This window comes from Budorcas taxicolor, chromosome 25 (assembly GCF_023091745.1).
Source record: "Budorcas taxicolor isolate Tak-1 chromosome 25, Takin1.1, whole genome shotgun sequence".
Classification (NCBI taxonomy): domain Eukaryota; kingdom Metazoa; phylum Chordata; class Mammalia; order Artiodactyla; family Bovidae; genus Budorcas; species Budorcas taxicolor.
Genome location: NC_068934.1, coordinates 15,797,748 through 15,816,255, shown reverse-complemented (window position 1 = coordinate 15,816,255; position 18,508 = coordinate 15,797,748).

Sequence of the window (18,508 nt, the reverse complement as noted above, 5' to 3'; positions counted from 1 at the left end):
TTCTTAGTCTCTGTGTACCTCGGTTTTCCTTTCTCTAAGATGTAAATCATAGCTCTCGCAGGATGGATTTTTTAAAAATAAAGCTTCAGTGAAAGTGTCCGTATGGGAATGATGCAATGAGTACAAGGGGTCCAGAAGACCCAGTCAAATGAAAGGAAAGAGTTAAACCGGCAACAGTGTTGGTACCGGAGGAGACTCAATAGTTAGGAGGTGCTAACAAATTGCAGGATGTTGGAGCATAGGTGAAAGTCTATGTTGGAGCATAGGTGAAAGCTGGTGAATGAAACAGACCAGGGAAGAGAATAAATTAGGAGGACTGGACATCTGTGGAAGACAGAGTAGTTTCCCTGGATGAGCTCAGAAAAACAGCTGTAAAATACACCTGAACAACAGGAGTCCAAATCAGAGTTAGAAATCCAAAAAGATGTTTCAAGAGGAAAGAAAGGAATTAAAGCCACAGACAGCATGGCTACAGAGCTAGATGTTGTTAGTGATGTGGGACATTTGGCCGATGTTCCTTCTCTCAATAAAAATAAGAAGTCAATTAGCAACTCCTATACAATTTTATAATGAAAACCCCACATATTTATGCAATGCTTCCCAAGTGTCAGACACTGGCTACGTCCTGCGCATGCATTTCACTGAAATCTCACATACTACATTCTTGGTGCTGTCCTCATGCGTATCTACCAGATGAAGAGGCTTAAGCTTAGTTAGCCACGCTGCCCAGGACCCAGAGTCAGCATCAGACTCAGAACAAGAACCTGTGCAATCCACCCCAGAACCCCTGTTCTTATTCCAATACTGAATTTGGCCCACAGAGGACATGACTGTCTTCCATAGATGGAGATTATGAGGCATGCCACGATTTTTAGCTGTTGGTGGAGGATAGTAAAACATAGATCTTTGACCTACATGGAAGGAACTTTTTCAAGTGGCACAGGTGGAGTGATAATTGACCCAAAAGGAAGAAAATAACATCAAAACACCAATATTTGGCTTGGTGTGTGTGTGTGTGTGTGTGTGTGTGTGTGCGCGTGTGTGCATGCTAAGTCAGTTCAGTTGTGTCTGACTCTTTGCAACCCCATGCCTACCAGGCTCCTCTGTCCATGGGATTCTGCAGGCTGAGTGGGTTGCCATGCCCTCCTCCAGGAGAGCTTCCAGACTCAGGGATCATACCCCAGGTCTCTTATGTCTCCTGCATTTGCAGGTGGGTTCTTTACCACTAGCGCCACCTGGGAAGCCATGGCTTGGCAGAGAGGGATGTTTATGTTGTCAAATAATATATGTTTTTTGGATTTTAGTTTTCACATCAATCTAAAGGTGATATTCCATGTTCAGTCATGTCTGACTCTTTGTGACCCCATGGACTGTAACCTGCCAGGCTCCACAGTCCATGGGATTCTCCAGGCAAGACTACCAGAGTGGGTTGCCATTTCCTTCTTGGGGGGATCTTCCCAAGGATTGAATCCACACCTCTTGCATCTCCTGCATTGGCAGGTGGATTCTTTACCACTAGTGCCACCTGAGAAACCCATCTAAAGATACAACATAGAAAATACAAAAAAAAAAAAAAAAAGAAAATACAGATGTCATCAACCTTGATGAGATGAAAGAAAAGCAGTTATCCCAGAACATGGGAACACGAGTTTGAAAAGGAGGTAGAAAAACATATAACAGAGGGTGAGGGGTGGAGGTTCTTGAGATGTTCATGAAATAAGAAAGGTCAAATTATTTGACTTAAATGAATACAACTGAGACATTTAAAAAAATGCAAATGTTAGGTTATGGTGATAGAGTTTTGGAAAATTAGATAATCTTTCCACATGAGAAATCAATAGATGTATGAAATCTATTAAATCAAAAAAACTTCTCTAATTGTATCATTTAGACTTTAGAATAATAATTACCTGAAGTATTGCTTAAATGGTTAAAAATAAGGGAAATAGAACAGAGGATGAGTAGTGGTATCAGAGAATTCAAACTTTACTAAGTTTGACACAATGTGTGTGTGTGTGTGTGTGTGCGTGTGTGTGCATACATGCATATATGTATATATACACTCATACACATGAAATCATGATATATATATATATATATATAATCCATTAGTTAGTCAATTAAAGTTAAGGGGATGGAATTAACAAGAGAGATAACATATGAAAGCTTCGGCCCATACATTTCTTGATTCAAACATCCTGACATCATGATGAGACAGGGTTTAATTTTCTTCTTATGTTGGAAATAACACAGCGCTCAGATTTGAACCCAAGAGTGTTTGACTCTACTGCTGTTGCTGTTGCTTAGTTACTAAATTGTATCTGACTCTTTGAGACCTCTCGGAGTGTAGTCTGCCAGGCTCCTCTGGCCATGGGATTTTCCAGGCAAAAATACTGGAGTGGGTTGCATTTTCTTCTTCAAGGGATCTTTCTGATCCAGGGATTGAACACTTATCTCCTGCTTGGAAGGAGATATGTTTTCTTTACCCTTGTGCCAGCAGGGAAGGCTTTTTGACTCTATATCCTATGACACTAGACATTATAAACTCTTGATTTCCTGTGAATCCCTTCCCACAATCTGTCCTCTTGGTATTTTCCATCTCAGTTGATGGCACCACTACCCATTCACTTAATCAAGTTAAAAAAAAAAAACACACTTTAATCTTTCAGTTGACCTTGTCTATGCCAAAATAAGTCACAAACTGATCCACTTTCCTTCATTTTCACTATTACTCTAGTTCAAGCCACCCGCCATTTTTGATGATCACATTTCCAAGGGTGTATTCTACTGCATAGTAAAGCGTATTGAGCATATTAAAAAGCAGAGCCTTTACCTTGCCAACAAAGGTCTGTATAGTCAAAACTATGGTTTTTCCAGTGGTCATGTATGGATGTGAGAGTTGGACCATAAAGAAGGCTGAGTGCCGAAGAACTGATGTTTTTAAACTGTGGTGTTGGAGAAGACTCTGGAGAGTCCCTTGGACTGCAAAAAGATCAAACAAGTCAATCCTAAAGGAAATTAGTCCTGAATATTCATTGGAAGGACTGATGCTGAAGCTGAAGCTGCAATACTTTGGCCACCTAATGTGAAGAGCCAACTTATTGGAAAAGAACCTGATGCTGGGAAAGATTGAAGGCAGAAGGAGAAGCAGGCAACAGAGGATAAGATGACTGAATGACATCACTGACTCACTGGACATGAGTCTGAGCAAGTTCCAGGACTTGGTGAAGGACAGGGAAGCTTGGTGTGCTGCAGTCCGTGGGGTCGCAAAGAGTCAGACGTAACTGAGCAACTGAACAACAACATTCTACTGAGTCCAGATGCTTCCGATCTGGAATCCAATGCTTCCAATCCATTCCTCAAACAACACACAATCTTTCAAATCTTATATCATGTTCCTTTTCTGCTTAAAATGTTTCCCTCTGCTTAAAAGTAAATCAAATTTAAATAAAGTCCCTACATATGCCTTTATGAATAAGGCCTCTATTTCTTTAACCTTCTCTCACTTCACTCTTCCACTCCGTATTTCAGCAGCATTGGCTTGATATTTCTCAAGCACTCCAGTTTACTCTGATCTTATTGGCCAGTTGAATTCTCCTCCTACAGAACATTATGTGGTTGGCTCTTTCTTTAATCCAGATCTTGTCAAACATTTACCTTCTCTGAGAGGCTTCCTTTGATCACTCCACCTCAAGTAGACATTCTCAAACACTATCATATTTTTTTTTGTTCCATCGTGTTGTTTCTCTGCAAAAAGTATTTTTATTATTTAAATTCTTTTATCCTCCTCTGTCTTCTTGATTGTAATATCAAGAATGCCTGATCTTTTCTCTTATTGAACAAGAATTTGGAACAGTTCATCTATAATCTCCAGAAGCTAGAGCAGTATGTCTATAAATATTTGTTACATGAAGACCTCTGAATATGTGTTGAACAAATTAATAAACAAACTGCTCACATCCAGTGGAAGGCTGGGTGTGAGTTTTAAACAGAAACATAGATCAACATCACTAAGGAAAATCAACATCATCATCAATACCATCACCTTTCTTGCTTTATTCTAAAGAGTATCTCTGGCAACTGATCTACCTCAAAGTATCTACCTCCCTGTTACAGCAGCCATGGGTGATAGTCCCTCAAGGAACTGGACATTCTCTATAGGGTAAGAAACCTTTCTGCATGAGAACCATTATCATCAAAGACTACAAACTCTGCCTCCAGCAAATCCTGAAGCAGACATTGATCTACAAATGAATTAAAGAAATTCAGAAGTGCAACAGCAGTTCAACTGCATCTTGTCTCTATGCAAAGCTTTCTTTTCTTCTCTTTTCCCTTCCTCTATCCCTCTTTCTACACTCTTTCTTTTTCTTTTCCCTGTCTTTCTTTCCTTCTCTCCTTTCAATTCCATTTCTTTTTTGTATCTGTAATATCACATTACATAGATTATGACCATGATTCCATGTAGCAGTAGGCATATTTATTTCTCAAATGATAACAGCATCACCATATTCACATTGTCAAGAGAATGATTCAAGACAGAAGATGCTGAGAGCTACTCTCTTTTCAAGGTGAGGCTTGTCAGCCATCTTTTACAGTTTGGTTAAAATCCTTGTTCCTCTGTTTCCTCCTTGTGTGATCTTAAGTAAACAATATACTTTGGTTTCTCAGTTTCCACATCTGTAAAATGGGAATATTAATGTGCCAAACTATTCTTAGGAGAGTTAGATCTGAAAGTATTATCTGCCTTAGTACTAGGCATGGCACCTGATATACATTTCATACAATGCTCAGAATAGTGCTACAAACAGTGGTATGATAGTTATTACCATCCACTGATAAAATGAGGCAGTGGAGGCTCAGAGTAGTTAAGGGACGGTTCTAAGTGGTACAATCAGAATTTGAATCTAAGCCTTCTTGGCTGATTCTTCAGTCTAGGCTCTTTGTGCTATTTTACTTTGCAAAAGGGGTATCTGGGTGGAAGCCAAGGAGCTCCCCACCCCACTGGTCCCCACAGTAAGCTGTGCCCCCTGTAAGTGATGGAGTGACTATTTAGGATCCCCCAGTTATGGCCTGTAAAGGTAGTGCAGTTAATTGATAAAACACACACTTAAAAACGCTGCTGATACTGCTCTCATAATTGAGGACAAGAAATTAATTGAAAGGTAGAAGCTTTGATATATATCATCTCAGTTATGGCAACTTATGCCCTTGAATGTATTTTATTTACTTTATGTGAAGTGCTCATTTTTAATGAAAAAGATTTCCTTATGGGCATATTATTATTATTTTTATCTGTAACAGAAAAACACAGAAGAAAGAAAAGAAAAGATATTGTATTAGGAGACCACAATGCCATCCTCAAGCCTTCTGCTTGCTCTACCTACCTAATCCATTTCAAAAATTGCTGATTCTCTTTTCTCAACCTCTTCAGAATTCAAATCCTCTTTTTCACACCCACAGTAATTCCTTAACCTTCCAAATAAATTTTAACTACTGCCTAACCCCTTTGTTTGCCTCTCACCTGAACCTCTTTAGTAATTTTGTCACTGAAACACAAATGCTTTTTCTCAAAGGCAGAACATTCCATGCCAGTTCTCTACTCACAAGTTTCAGGAAGTCCAGCTGCAGAAATGATGCGAAGCAAATCCCTTAGGAAGACAAAAGGAGACCCTAGGTTTTAAATCCAAAAAGCTTTTCCCTGCCTACCTCACACCTCTGCCTTTAATATTCAAAACTCCAGCAGCAGCCAACTCTGTAGCCCCCAAGACAGGTGAGGTGGCCATACTCCAATTGGCTTGGAATATATAGGCAGCTTTGCTCAGTTTTGTATGCTATTATTTATCTTCAAGGACATATCATGAATGTCACTCACTTAACTTTCCCAGAAGAATCCATCTGTACTTTATGTGACTATGTCACTTTTATATATATGCAGTACTTAGAGTACTCCATTGTGATTGTTTGCTTACACATTTATCACTCAAAGAGAGTAGACTCCATGGGGCACAGATAATGCCTTAGGTATGTTTGTATCCCTGATGCATAGAATAGGGTCAGGCATAGAATAGCCCTCACCAGTCAATACTCTGTGCATGAATAAATATTAACGATAGAAGACTGCTCCTAGCATATGACCAGATCATTTAATGGCCGTGTATAATCTGTGAGACTCTGTGCTAAACTTTGGGGATACAACTGGGAACCAGCCAAACATAATGTCAAATTTCACTGGACTTAAATGTTAAAACTCTCACAAAAATGCAGGCTTTCACAGTAATTCATTAGATGATAGTTTAGATGAATTTATAGAAGTAAACGATCAGAAACAGATGTGTAATGGAATATATCCAATCCAGGGTTACAATGTCCTCTCCACCCATAAAGCAGTACCAGAACCATAGAGACAACCTACATATCTTCTGCCCTTTGTGAGATGAGTGGCTGTAAAAGTTTTGTTTCTTGATCAGTCATGGTTGTAGGGAAGCTCACCTTGTAGTAATTCATTAAACTGTATATTGGATGAATTGTGTTCTATGTCTGTGGCATATTTTACTAAACATGTTAAAAAGCAAAGAAAAGCAAAAAAACAAAAGCAAAAATTTCCAAATACTGAGTGGATAATCACTTTAAAAATCTCAGAGAGGAAAGATGATATAAGAAAGAAACCAAAAGCAAAGCATAAAAGCAAACAAGCTTTGGAAGATGCTTCTAACCATGTTTACACCTTGGAGCACACAATACCATTTAGGAGGTATGCCAGGGTAAAGAGAAAAAACTGTGGACTGCAGTCCCACTTACTCCAGGCTTTCCAACTGCTCAGAAGGCCAGTGTCTTAGACCACTTGGGAGTTATTTATAGCATAGCGGTTGAACGGTGTTTCCTCATAGGGCCAAGGGCCATGCAAGAAATGAAGCCTAAGACTTCAGGCTGGGGGTGAATTTCACTACTAATAGTATGACTTTTCTAATGCTGCTTTGTAGGGGCAAGGAAAGGAATCTGTCTCTCATCCAGAAGTGCAGGACTCATCTGTCTATGGAGCACTCAAAACTCACATTCACTCCCATTTCAAACTGCCTATTTCTCCCTTGGAATTGCCCAGTCTGATCTTCTAATACCTTTGCATTTCTTATCATTGAGACAGTCTGGCAGCAGAAACAGGTAGGATTCCAGGATGGTAGCAGGTAAGGGAGTAATATCAAAAAGAGAGCGTGTGGAGAGTTTAAAGAAACATCAACAGATAGGTTTGATAAGTGAAAAATTTCAGAGTAAATAGGGCTTAGAGAATGGATGGAGGTTTTAGAGAATAAGAAACAGGGAGAGAGGCAGGGAGGGCTCAAGGGAAGGAGAAAGGATGGAATGATGGAGGAAGGGGCAAAGGGAGTGTAAAGACTTTCTCTGTGACTGCAGAGATGGTGATACATCAGCTCTTTACACTCTTCCTTTTTCCCTTCCTCAATCCTTTCTTCCTTTCTTCTTCCCTTGAGCACCCCCACCCCCCACCCTCCAGGAAATCTTCCCAACCCAGCGACTGAACTCACATCTCTTATGTCTTGTGCACTGGCAGGCAGATTCCTTACCACTAGCACCGCGTGGGAAGCCCAACATGGAACTGAAGTCTAAACTTCACGTGGGAGATATGAATTCAATCCCTGGGTTGGGAAGATTCCCTGGAGGAGGCCATGGCAACCCATTCCAGTATTCTTGCCTGGAGAATCTCCATGGACAGAGGAGCCTGATAGGCCACGGTCCACAGGGTCACAAAGAGTCAGACATGACTGAAGCAGCTTAGCTCACGTGCTTGGTTCATTCTTCATTCTTGGCTTTCCCCTTAGCTGCTCTTGTTACTTTAAAAAATCATCCAAGCTCTCCAATCTTTGGTTTCCATTTGAATACTAGATATAGCTATGGCATTTTATTACATTTTTGTTGATTTTTAAAACTATGGTATATGTATGCATAGTGTTTAACCCAGGGTACTTAATATGTTGCTGCTGCTGTTGTTTAGTTGCTAAGTCATATCTGATTCTTTTGTGACCCATGGACCACAGTCTGCCATTCTCCTCTGTCCCAGCCAAGAATACTGGAGTGGGTTGCCATTTCCTTCTCTAGGGTCTCTTCCTGAGGATCAAACCCATGTCTCCTGCATTGCAGGAAGATTCTTTACCGCTGAACCACCAGGGATCCTTAGTATTTTTTTTTTTTTCCCTTCTACACAAATTGACAAAAACCTAACTTACAGTAGTAGCTCAAAGGAAGTTGTGTAAATATGAGATGAGTGAGTGAGTGAAAAGATGTGTTTATAAACAAGGTCATCCAAGAGTACCATCCTAGTAAGACTATGCAGGTCATTTCATGGAGAGAGAGGAGAGATGGAAAGCCTAATGTCTATATGTCTTTCTTTTTCAAGCCTGGACAAAGGACCTCAAGGGCGGATGCATCTCACCTGTAATTGAGTTTGGCCAGAGGTTCCAGCCACCTTCTCTAATCTTCCCCTGGGGCTAGAGCTCTATTATGTGACTGTAGTTTGATTGAGTCTATCTTTTTTTTTTTTTTTTTTTCATGGATAAGGAATCTGGAGGTTAAGAAGGTGCTGTGTGTCCTTCATGATAAGCTTGGCAGAGACAGTGCTGGATTCAAAGCTATCTCTTTCAAGTGTGCAACGCTTACCATGCCAAAGAACAAAGCCAAACTAGGATAGAATATCTCTTTCTGAAGATATTGGAATAAATATAATCAGATGATGTTAGGCATAGAAGGAACTTTAGAAATTATCTAGAGTTCTAGGCAATTTTCAAACTTGAGTACCTAGAAACACCTGGGTAACTTTTGAAACATCATCAGTTCAGTTCAGTTCAGTCAGTCACTCAGTCGTGTCCGACTCTTTGCAACCCCATGAATCGCAGCACGCCAGGCCTCCCTGTCCATCACCAACTCCCGGAGTTCACCCAGACTCATGTCCATCGAATAAGTGATGCCATCCAGCAAACCCCACCCTACAAGAACTGAATTAGAATCTCTGAGGGTAAGGCTAAGGTGTAATCCAATAGATGCTTCAGTAAGATTTTTTAACTTTTTACATGAACTTTTCAGCCATATACCAGAAGTTGAGATAATTATATAATGTATCACTTCATTCCCTGGTGGCTCAGTCAGTAAAGAATCTGCCTACAGTGCAGCAGACCTGGGTTCCATCATTAGGTCGGGAAGATCCCCCGGAGAAGGAAAAGGCAATCCACTCCAGTATTCCGGTCTGGAAAATCCCACGGACAGAGGAGACTGGCGGGCTACAGTCCATGGGATTGCAAGAGTCAGATACGACTTAGCAACTCAACCAACCAACCAACAATCACTTCATTTACCAGTTGTTGAAATTTTACCAGCCTTGTTTAAGCTATCATTACTACACAGCTTGTGTTGCTACATTATTTTAAAGAAAATTCAAAGGACTATGCAGTGTTATGCACAAATATCTTAATACAAATCTTGAACTGACATGGAACTTTCAAGATGTAATAATCATGCTATGTACAATCTCATAAACTAACAATGGTGACTAGGTGACTCAGTGTATACCCAGGATACACAGATGCAGCCTACACCTTCTATTTTATAGATGAGGGGACTGAGACTGAGAGAAACCAGGTACTATGATGTAGACGACACATCTAAACTCACAGTAGTATCCAGGCCTCTTGACTGGCCTTTAATTGCTAAAGAATTGATTATAGCAACTTGGGGATGGGGAGGGGGAAGTCCCCATCATTTAAAAAATATTCTAAAATTAGATAATTAGCTTCTGAAAAATCAAACTCCAACAATGAAGAGAACAAAGGTATCAAGAATATTCCAATGATGGGATGGGAAAGAAAATGACAATGGTGGGAATGTGATAAAGTGCATGATAGAAGTGAGTCGTAAGGTGTAAGGACTGCCTTGGTGGCTCAGATGGTAAGGGATCTGCCTGCAATGTGGGAGACCAGGGTTCAATCCCTGGGTTCAGAAGATCCCCTGGAGAAGGGAATGGCAACTCACACTAGTATTCTTGCCTGGAAGATTCCATGGACAGAGGAGCCTGAGGCCTGGTGGGCTACAGTCCATGGTTCTCAAAGAGGTGGACACAACTGAGCAACTAACACACACACAGAGTAAGGTGTAAATGAGAAAACTTCTCTTTCTACCCTGCCTCTACCTCAAATCATGCCACATTGCAAAACTTTTTTTAGCTGCTCTCAGCCTCACTTTCCTCTTCTGTGAATCAGAAATGATAATACTTGGCTTCATCTGGTGTGCTGAAGACAGAATGAATTCATGGAACATGATTTGCACTCAGTAACAGTTAAGTTTTGTATTCTGGTTCCAAGAAGGGTAGGTTACTTATTTAAAAAGTTTGGTTGATGGAATAACACCCGGTCCCTTTTCTTACTACCACCCAATATGTTGCCCATATATTGCTCCTAGAGTGAAACAGAAATCAGAAAATAGAATACTTGTCAAAAGTATTATCCTATAATGAATCTTTGATCTCAAAGTCAGTTATGAAAATCAGTGATGGTACACTGGAAAAGATGTAAAATTGAGGGTTTCTTTGTGATGGATCCAGGAACTGAGGCAAAATGCAGATTTCTAAAACAGGAAAAATATTACAGAACTGCCAAGTGAGATAGTCAAGGCCAAATATTACTAATGACTATGTATTAGCACAAACATCTTAATGCTGATTTGGATTTGGCCACTAAATGCAACTGTTTGCTAACTGAAGTGTTGACTTTGTTCATTACTTTGTTAATTCCTATATAACAATGTTTTTAGGAAAATTATGTAAACCCCCCCAAGCTTCACTTTTCTTCCATATAAAATCAGACTTTATAAATCTTTATAAACACAGAGATTTCTATTTTTTTTAATCATGCATATTAAGGGCTTAACACTATCTCTTCTCTTTTATAAGCATTCAGCAATTAGTAATCATCACTGTTATTTATACAAAAAATTAAGGACTTGGTAATGTAGAGCTTGACTTGGAAGAAGATAAAGTCTGATGGAATGATCATAGAATTGGGATCTCAGAATCCTGGCTCTGCCACTATACCTATGAGAGCAATAGCAGGACCACTTCTAATATAATTTCAGCATCTTGTTTATTTACAAAGAAGTAAAATCTTTGTTTTCTGCCTTGCCTACCTGAACAAGAGAGGGGGCAGGTATGAAGCACAACTCAAATACAAGGTATGGTCAACAATAAAACAAATGAATACTAGATAATGTGAACCTCTAAAGTTAAAATCAAAAAAAAAAGTTTTTCACACCATGGATCCCTTGGCCTAGAGAGCTTATCCCTCTTTTTTTCCCCTCCTATTTTAAGGTCTTCTCTTAGAAACCCGCTTTGACTGACTCCTCTCTCTTGTTCACCACACTAAATATCGGCCAGGTTCTATTAGGAGTTTCTTTCTTATTCCTTAGTGCTCTGTGTAAATCAATATTAATACACATGTGGCAGGACATAATATTTATTTTTTTTTGTACATCTGTCTTCCTTCATAGTGCATGAGATCTCTGAGGGTAGAAACCATAATATTCAGGAGATACAATATAGTGTTTAACAACCCAGGCTATGTGGTCGGAGGCTCTAGGTTCAATTCCCAGCTGTACCGCCTTCAACAAGAAACTGTTTAAATTCTCTATGCCTCAGTTTCCCCATCTGTAAAGGAGGGTAACTAGAGTAACTACTTTGTAGGGTTATTGTGAGGATGTGATAGCTTGTGAATGAATATAAAGCACTTGAAACAGTGGCTGACAGGTTGCTGATTGCTCTGTGAATGTTAACTGGGTTAGTTTACTTTACACACTAAATGTCCAGGTGCCTCCAGAGCACATCAAAGGACCAGGTACATTAAAAAAAAAAAAAATTCAAATAGTGCCTTTTCCTCTCCAAAAAGTAAAATTTCTTCAGGACAAGTGCAAAACTAAATCTGTATCTGTATCTATATCTACTAGCACCTACCTATCTAGCTTTCTATCTGTCTCCAAAATCCCTGCAGACAGTGACTGCAGCCATGAAATCAGAAGACGATTGCTTCTTGGCAGGAAAGCAATGACAAACCTAGACAGTGTGTTGCAAAGCAGAGACATTATTCTGCCGACAAAGGTCCATATAGTTAAGGCTATGGTCTTCCCAGTGGTCATGTGCAGTTGAGAGAGCTGGACCTTAAAGAAGGCAGAACACCAAAAACTTGATACCTGCAAACTGTGGTACTGTAGAGGATTCCTGAAAATCTCTTGGACACCAAGGAGATCAAACCAGTCAATCTTAAGGGAGATCAATCCTGAATATTCACTGGAAGGACTGATGCTGAAGCTGAAGCTTCAGTATTTCGGTCATCCGATGGGAACAGACAACTCATTGGAAAAGTCCCTGACACTGGGAAAGATTGAGGGCAGAAGGAGGAGAGGGCATTAGAGGATGAGATGGGTGGACGGCATCTCCAGTGCAATGAACATGAACTTGGGCAAACTTCAGGAGATGGTGAGGGTCAGGGACCCTGGCATGCTGCAGTCCGTGGGACTGCAAAGAGTTGGACATGACTGGATGACTGAACAACATCAAATCTACCATCTCTCTATTTATATTTTTTCAAGCTGCACCTAAGTTCAAAATTTGATATCCCAAAACTAAAATGTGAGAAAAGTAGAAAAATCTCCCCTACGCCACCTAGAGGAAAATGAATTACCCCAGGATCAAGTAAAAAACAGCTTCATTTTATTCAGGGATCATGCTAGGAAGAGAGCAGGGTCATGGAGTTAGAAGACCTTAGGCAAGTATTTAGACTCTGAGATTTTAAGTTAGCACTGTGGAAAAGAAGGGAGATTCTGCCTTCCATGAAGAGTAGTTTGTAGGGCCTGAGAAAATATAAATACATTGTTCCCACTTTTCCCAGGATACTGGAGATTCTGGGTGGGAGCTATTATTGGTACTATGATGATGGTGATGATGGTGATGATGATGACGGGATGCTCTGTATGGGATGCAGGAGACAACAGTAGATAGTCTCTGCCCCTTAGGCCATTTTTTTTTCTATGAAATAAGGGAGACTGGCCATGCTCTTTTGGAAGACCTGCCAAACCCTAGCAAAACATCAAACTGAGTACTGTGAAATAATGTATCAGCCCCATGAAGGCTGGGAGCACAGTACTGGCGTGATTGGAGGGAAAATAAAGGAGAGCAACCCTGGACACACTCAGTTTAAATTGGCTTGATTTTCAGATACAGCATCAAATTTTGTTTTCCCCACAGAACAAGGATGAAGCCTGTGGTATTAAATTTTGATTATTTCCCTAGGCTGTCATAGGATTCAAACTCCTTTTAAAAGTCCCATTTTTTTCTTCAAAAAAATAAGCATTAAATACATTCCAAGAAATATAACTCTTTCTTTCAATTAATACAGTCATATATAGACACAAAACTTTCTAAAATTCAAAGGAAAAAGGTTAAACATACAGGCTTAAGAGGACTTGACAGGGAATTAGTGCTAAGTCAGCTAGGTATTATCTCAGAAAGCTGATATAGTTATTACAGACAATGTTTCAATAACACTGATGCACAAGATGGACTGGATTTAAAACAAAATATAGCCTAGTTGAAGAAGAGGAAATGGACTACAGGGCAGAGTCAGTTACCAGTTTCTGGCATATTCTTTGCGAATTTCAGACCCTTTATTTTTGTCAGGCTTGTTAAGTGAGCATTATTTTACAATGTGTCTTCATTCAGCAAGTCTTTGGGAACATTTTTATTAAGCAACTCAGGCAGAAAAATGAAACAGAATACATGAGTGTTCAAACTTACATAAATAAGATTGTTTCCACCAAACCTGAGCTCTCCCTCCCCTAATAAATCACACAGACACACACGCACCACCCACACTTAGTTGGATGTCCAGCACAAGATATGCAAAATTATCAGAAATCCTTTATAAAATTCTTAGAAGATGAAGCAAGTTTGAATTATTCAAGAGGAATTAATCATCAAGTTTTCAGGGGTTTGCTAAGACATAAATACAAATGGATAGACTTAATCAAATAATAAAATAATTAATTAAGAATATTACTAGAAAAAAAATAATTCACATAAAGGGAATCTGGCATTTACTTAAAATATACACGTAAGCTTTAAGCATAAGATTTGACCCAGAAGAACTGTATATGGTAGAAATACTGCCTACAGAGAAAACTCACAGTGATGGATGAAAGCATCAATAAGATTTGGTAGGAATGAGAAAATAGAAAAAAAGAAAAAATAATTGATCCCATTGGAAATAGCATGAAGAACATTGGGATATGTCATAAATTAATTTCTGCATTACATATGCTGAATTAATTTCACATAACAGAAGCACAGAAAAATCCCTCCCTAGATGAAAAGAATCACTCTACCCAAACCCGCCAAAAATTAGTTAAATAAAATATCTGGACATGAAGAGGACATTCTAAATTATGTAATATCTGTAGCAGAAGTCTTAAACTGCCAGATTTTGTGTCATATCTTGTCTTTAGATGTATCATATGGTCAGCACAGTGTTTAAGAAAAATTGAAGCTCCCAAAGTAACAGTAGTTACTTGACAATAGGAGTTTTCTTATAAAGCACTAGGTCTGAACCTAGTCTCCTCTTGAAATATCTGTTCTAGAGCTTCTGAACTTCTGTTACCACAGGTAACAGTTGGCTGTTATAGAGCATTGTCAGAGCTTTCTAGAATATGCATCTGGCAGGCATCACTCAATCATGCACCTGGCTCACCTGGCCCCAGTAAGCATTCAGGTTTGTGAATTCTAACCCAAGTCCTTGAGAGAATATGATGCCAGGAGACATTCTGACCCAGCGCCCAAAGCTTCTTCCGTTTACAGATTAGTTACGTGAACTTGGGGAAGAAATGCACGTTTTCAGAAATCCAGTTACCTGATCTTCAGGCTAATCCATGGCATTGTTCAGAGGGTCAAAAGACATGTATAAGAATATCAGATATTTCCAGGCTCATGCTTGTGAGACAATAGCCATGATAATGCCAGTTAACTGAGAAACTGTGTCTACTGATAGTTTTGTTACATTAAGTGGAGAAAAAGAAACAAATACACTTTACTTATGGATTGTTTCACTTATAAGTTGAAACCTCATGACCCAATTTTATTTTGAGAAAGAACCAAAAAATTATAAAAGATAGATAGAATTTCTAACTAGAGCTGTAAGTCAAATTTAAGGGTTGGGATTTGCAAACTTTATTATGATGGTGGGATGTTAGAGTTCTGATTTATAACATAAATCATTTACATCTCAAGTGCAAAATAAGATTGGCAAAATCAAATCCCTTTATTTCAGTTTTATTACATGATTTGTAAACCCTCTGCTTTTATATATATATATATTTCCAATGCAATGCACATAAATTTTGGGTGTTTCAGGATTTTCATGTATGTTTCATAATCAATCATGTACTTTCAGAAAGTGTGACTATGTCTGATCCCTATAGAATGCTTATAAATCCTAGTCTTCTTTTTCCCTTTAACAGGGAAAAAGCTTAAATGTAATAAATATATATTTCTATTCTGGTTGGGTAGAAGTGTGACTTTATAAATTAAAAAAAGCAAGAATATTTCTTCAATCTCCTTCAACTTATAGGGCTGAATCCTGCCTAGGAATGTAACACACCATCCAGAAGGAGCTACATCTTTAGAAAACCCAAACTTCTTCCCTTCGGCTTTCCAGGTGGCACAGTGGTAAAGAGAATATGCTTACCAATGCAAGAGACATGGGTTCAATCCCCGGGTCATGAAGATCCCCTGGAGTAGGAAATGGCAACTCAATCCCATATTCTTGCCTGCAAAATTCCATGGACAGAGGAGCCTGGCGAGCTACAGTCCACGGGGTCACAAAGAGTTGGACTCAACTGACACTTCCCTTGCTTAACTAATACTTTATTTCTTTAGGAAAGTGCAAGAGAAGAAAAACATACATATACATACATACATACATACATACATACATACATATATATATATATATATAATCATCCTGTTTGTAATACTTTATAAGATAATTTACTTTGTTTGTTTAGTAGCTAAGTTTTGTCTGACTCTTTTGTGATCCCATGGGCTGTAGCTCACCAGACTCCTCTGTCCATGGAATTCTCCAGCCAAGAATATTGGAGTGGGTTGCAGTTTCCTTTTCCAGGGGATCTTCCCAACCCAAGGGTTGACCCTACTTCTCTGGTATTGCAGGCCGATTATTTACTACTGAGCTACCTGGGAAGCCCAAATTTCTTTATTCACTGACTTTATAAAAAAGTGCAAAAAAAAAAAAAAAGTGCAACAGATGGACAGTTGTGACGAGAACCAGGTTTGAAATATAGTGCTGTCACATATTATCTGGGCAGTTCTCACCAAGGCGCTGTCACTTTCTTACCTTCATCCCTAAGTCAAGAGGACTGGACCACTGCACTTCTGAGGATCCTTCCAGGATTAACCATGTTCAAATCAACGATTCTACCATCTTTGCCAGATTCTTATCATGATGGGTTCTTTCTCAAGTCATTCTAGTTATCCAACTTGATATTATTCCTCATTAACAAGAACCATGCAATTTATTTTCTTTCAGATAGACTCTGTGCATAACCCTACATTCCACATGAAGTGATTAGTCATTTCTTGCCATATATTGAACCAGCCAGCCACTCAGCCAGTTGTTTATCCATTCTCCCATTGGATGTCAGTAAAGCTTTTGTAGGAGGTATTATGTAAGATTTACATTTACATAAGACATGTTTTGGAGAAGGCGATGGCACCCCACTCCAGTACTCTTGCTTAGAAAATCCCATGGACGGAGGAGCCTGGTGGGCTGCAGTCCATGGGGTCGTGAAGAGTCGGACACGACTGAGCGACTTTCTCTTTTCACTTTCATGCACTGGAGAAGGAAATGGCAACCCACTCCAGTGTTCTTGCCTGGAGAATCCCAGGGATGGGGGAGCCTGGTGGGCTGCCGTCTATGGGGTCGCACAGAGTCAGACACGACTGAAGCGACTTAGCAGCAGCAGCAGCAGCAGCAAGACATGTTTTTGTTCTTAGAGAATATGAGGGAAGCTCTGTGGTTTTCTGGTAGATATCTGGGGGTCAGATATATCTGGGTTCAAAATCCAGGTCATCCCTAGTCCTGTCAAGGTAAGATGACACTAATAATATCTGCTACTACTTCCATCTAAATCCTTCTTATAAAAGGCCCTTTCTTTCTCTCCAGACAATTACCTATAGGGCACAGGTTGCCAGCCTCTCCTTTTCCTCATTAGAACCACAGTTTTCTGCCTGCTATGTGTAACAAGGATCTGTTTTTATTTTCAGCATAAAGGAACATTTACTTTGGCTCTCCTCCTAAGACCTCATATTCTGAAACATGATATCAAATGTGCATTATATCAGTGGATGGAGTCATATTTATCAGTGGAATGATATTTAGAGAGAATCTTTCATGTCAATAATTTTACTAGGGCCCTCCTTTATATTAGGGGCTTCCCAGGTAGCTCAGTGGTAAAGGATCTGTCTGCCAGGGCAGGAGATGCAGGTTTCATCCCTGGGTTAGGAAGATCCTCTGGAGGAGGAAATGACAACCCACTCCAGTATTCTTGCCTGGGAAATCCCAGGGATAGAAGAGTCTGGTGGGCTACAGTCCATGGGGCCACAAAGAGTCGGACACAACTTAGCATGCTTGCCCTCTATATCATCTTACTATATCCTGACAACAATCTTGCACAGTAGATGTTGTTAACCCCATTTAATGAATAAGAAAAGTAAGATTCCAAAAGGTTAGGTCACTGTCTCATGGAGAGAGATTTAGATAAAGACCTACTCCTATCTTCTGGCTCCAAAGTTGAGGCTTGTTCTAAAATAATTTATTATCGAGAATTACTACTAGAACAGAACTCACCACTAACCCGTACCCCTAGTATCCACGTGACAACCAATATCTTCTAATGAAAGGAAATTTCCCAGATCATAGAATTAGTATAATAGAATAGTAGAGGTCCTTCTGTACCAAGTTCCACCTCTGATTTTTATGACCCACTGTAAGCTGAGATCCCCTGACTTTTTCCTCTCACTGTTGTTTAATGTGAGTTAGTCTCCTTACCATAATGGGTCACTGCAAATTCATTCTCAGCCCTTTCCATGTTGTTGTTCTTTTTTTTTTCCCCACAAAGAATTCTATCCTGATGATAACAAACTGCTACAATTTTTCTGCCAACTAACTACATGGAGCAGTTTACATACATTATCTTATCTAAAGCTCACAAAAATTCTTTCCAAAAGATATCATTACCTCCATTTGTCAAAGGAGGAAATTGAAGAAATTGAGGGAGGTGAAATAAATTGCCCAAAGTACAAAAGCATTCAGAATCAGGACTTGATTCTCTGTGAATCTATGTGCCATTATTGTAAATAGTAATATACTGTCAGTTTGTCTCACAAGCAAAAGTC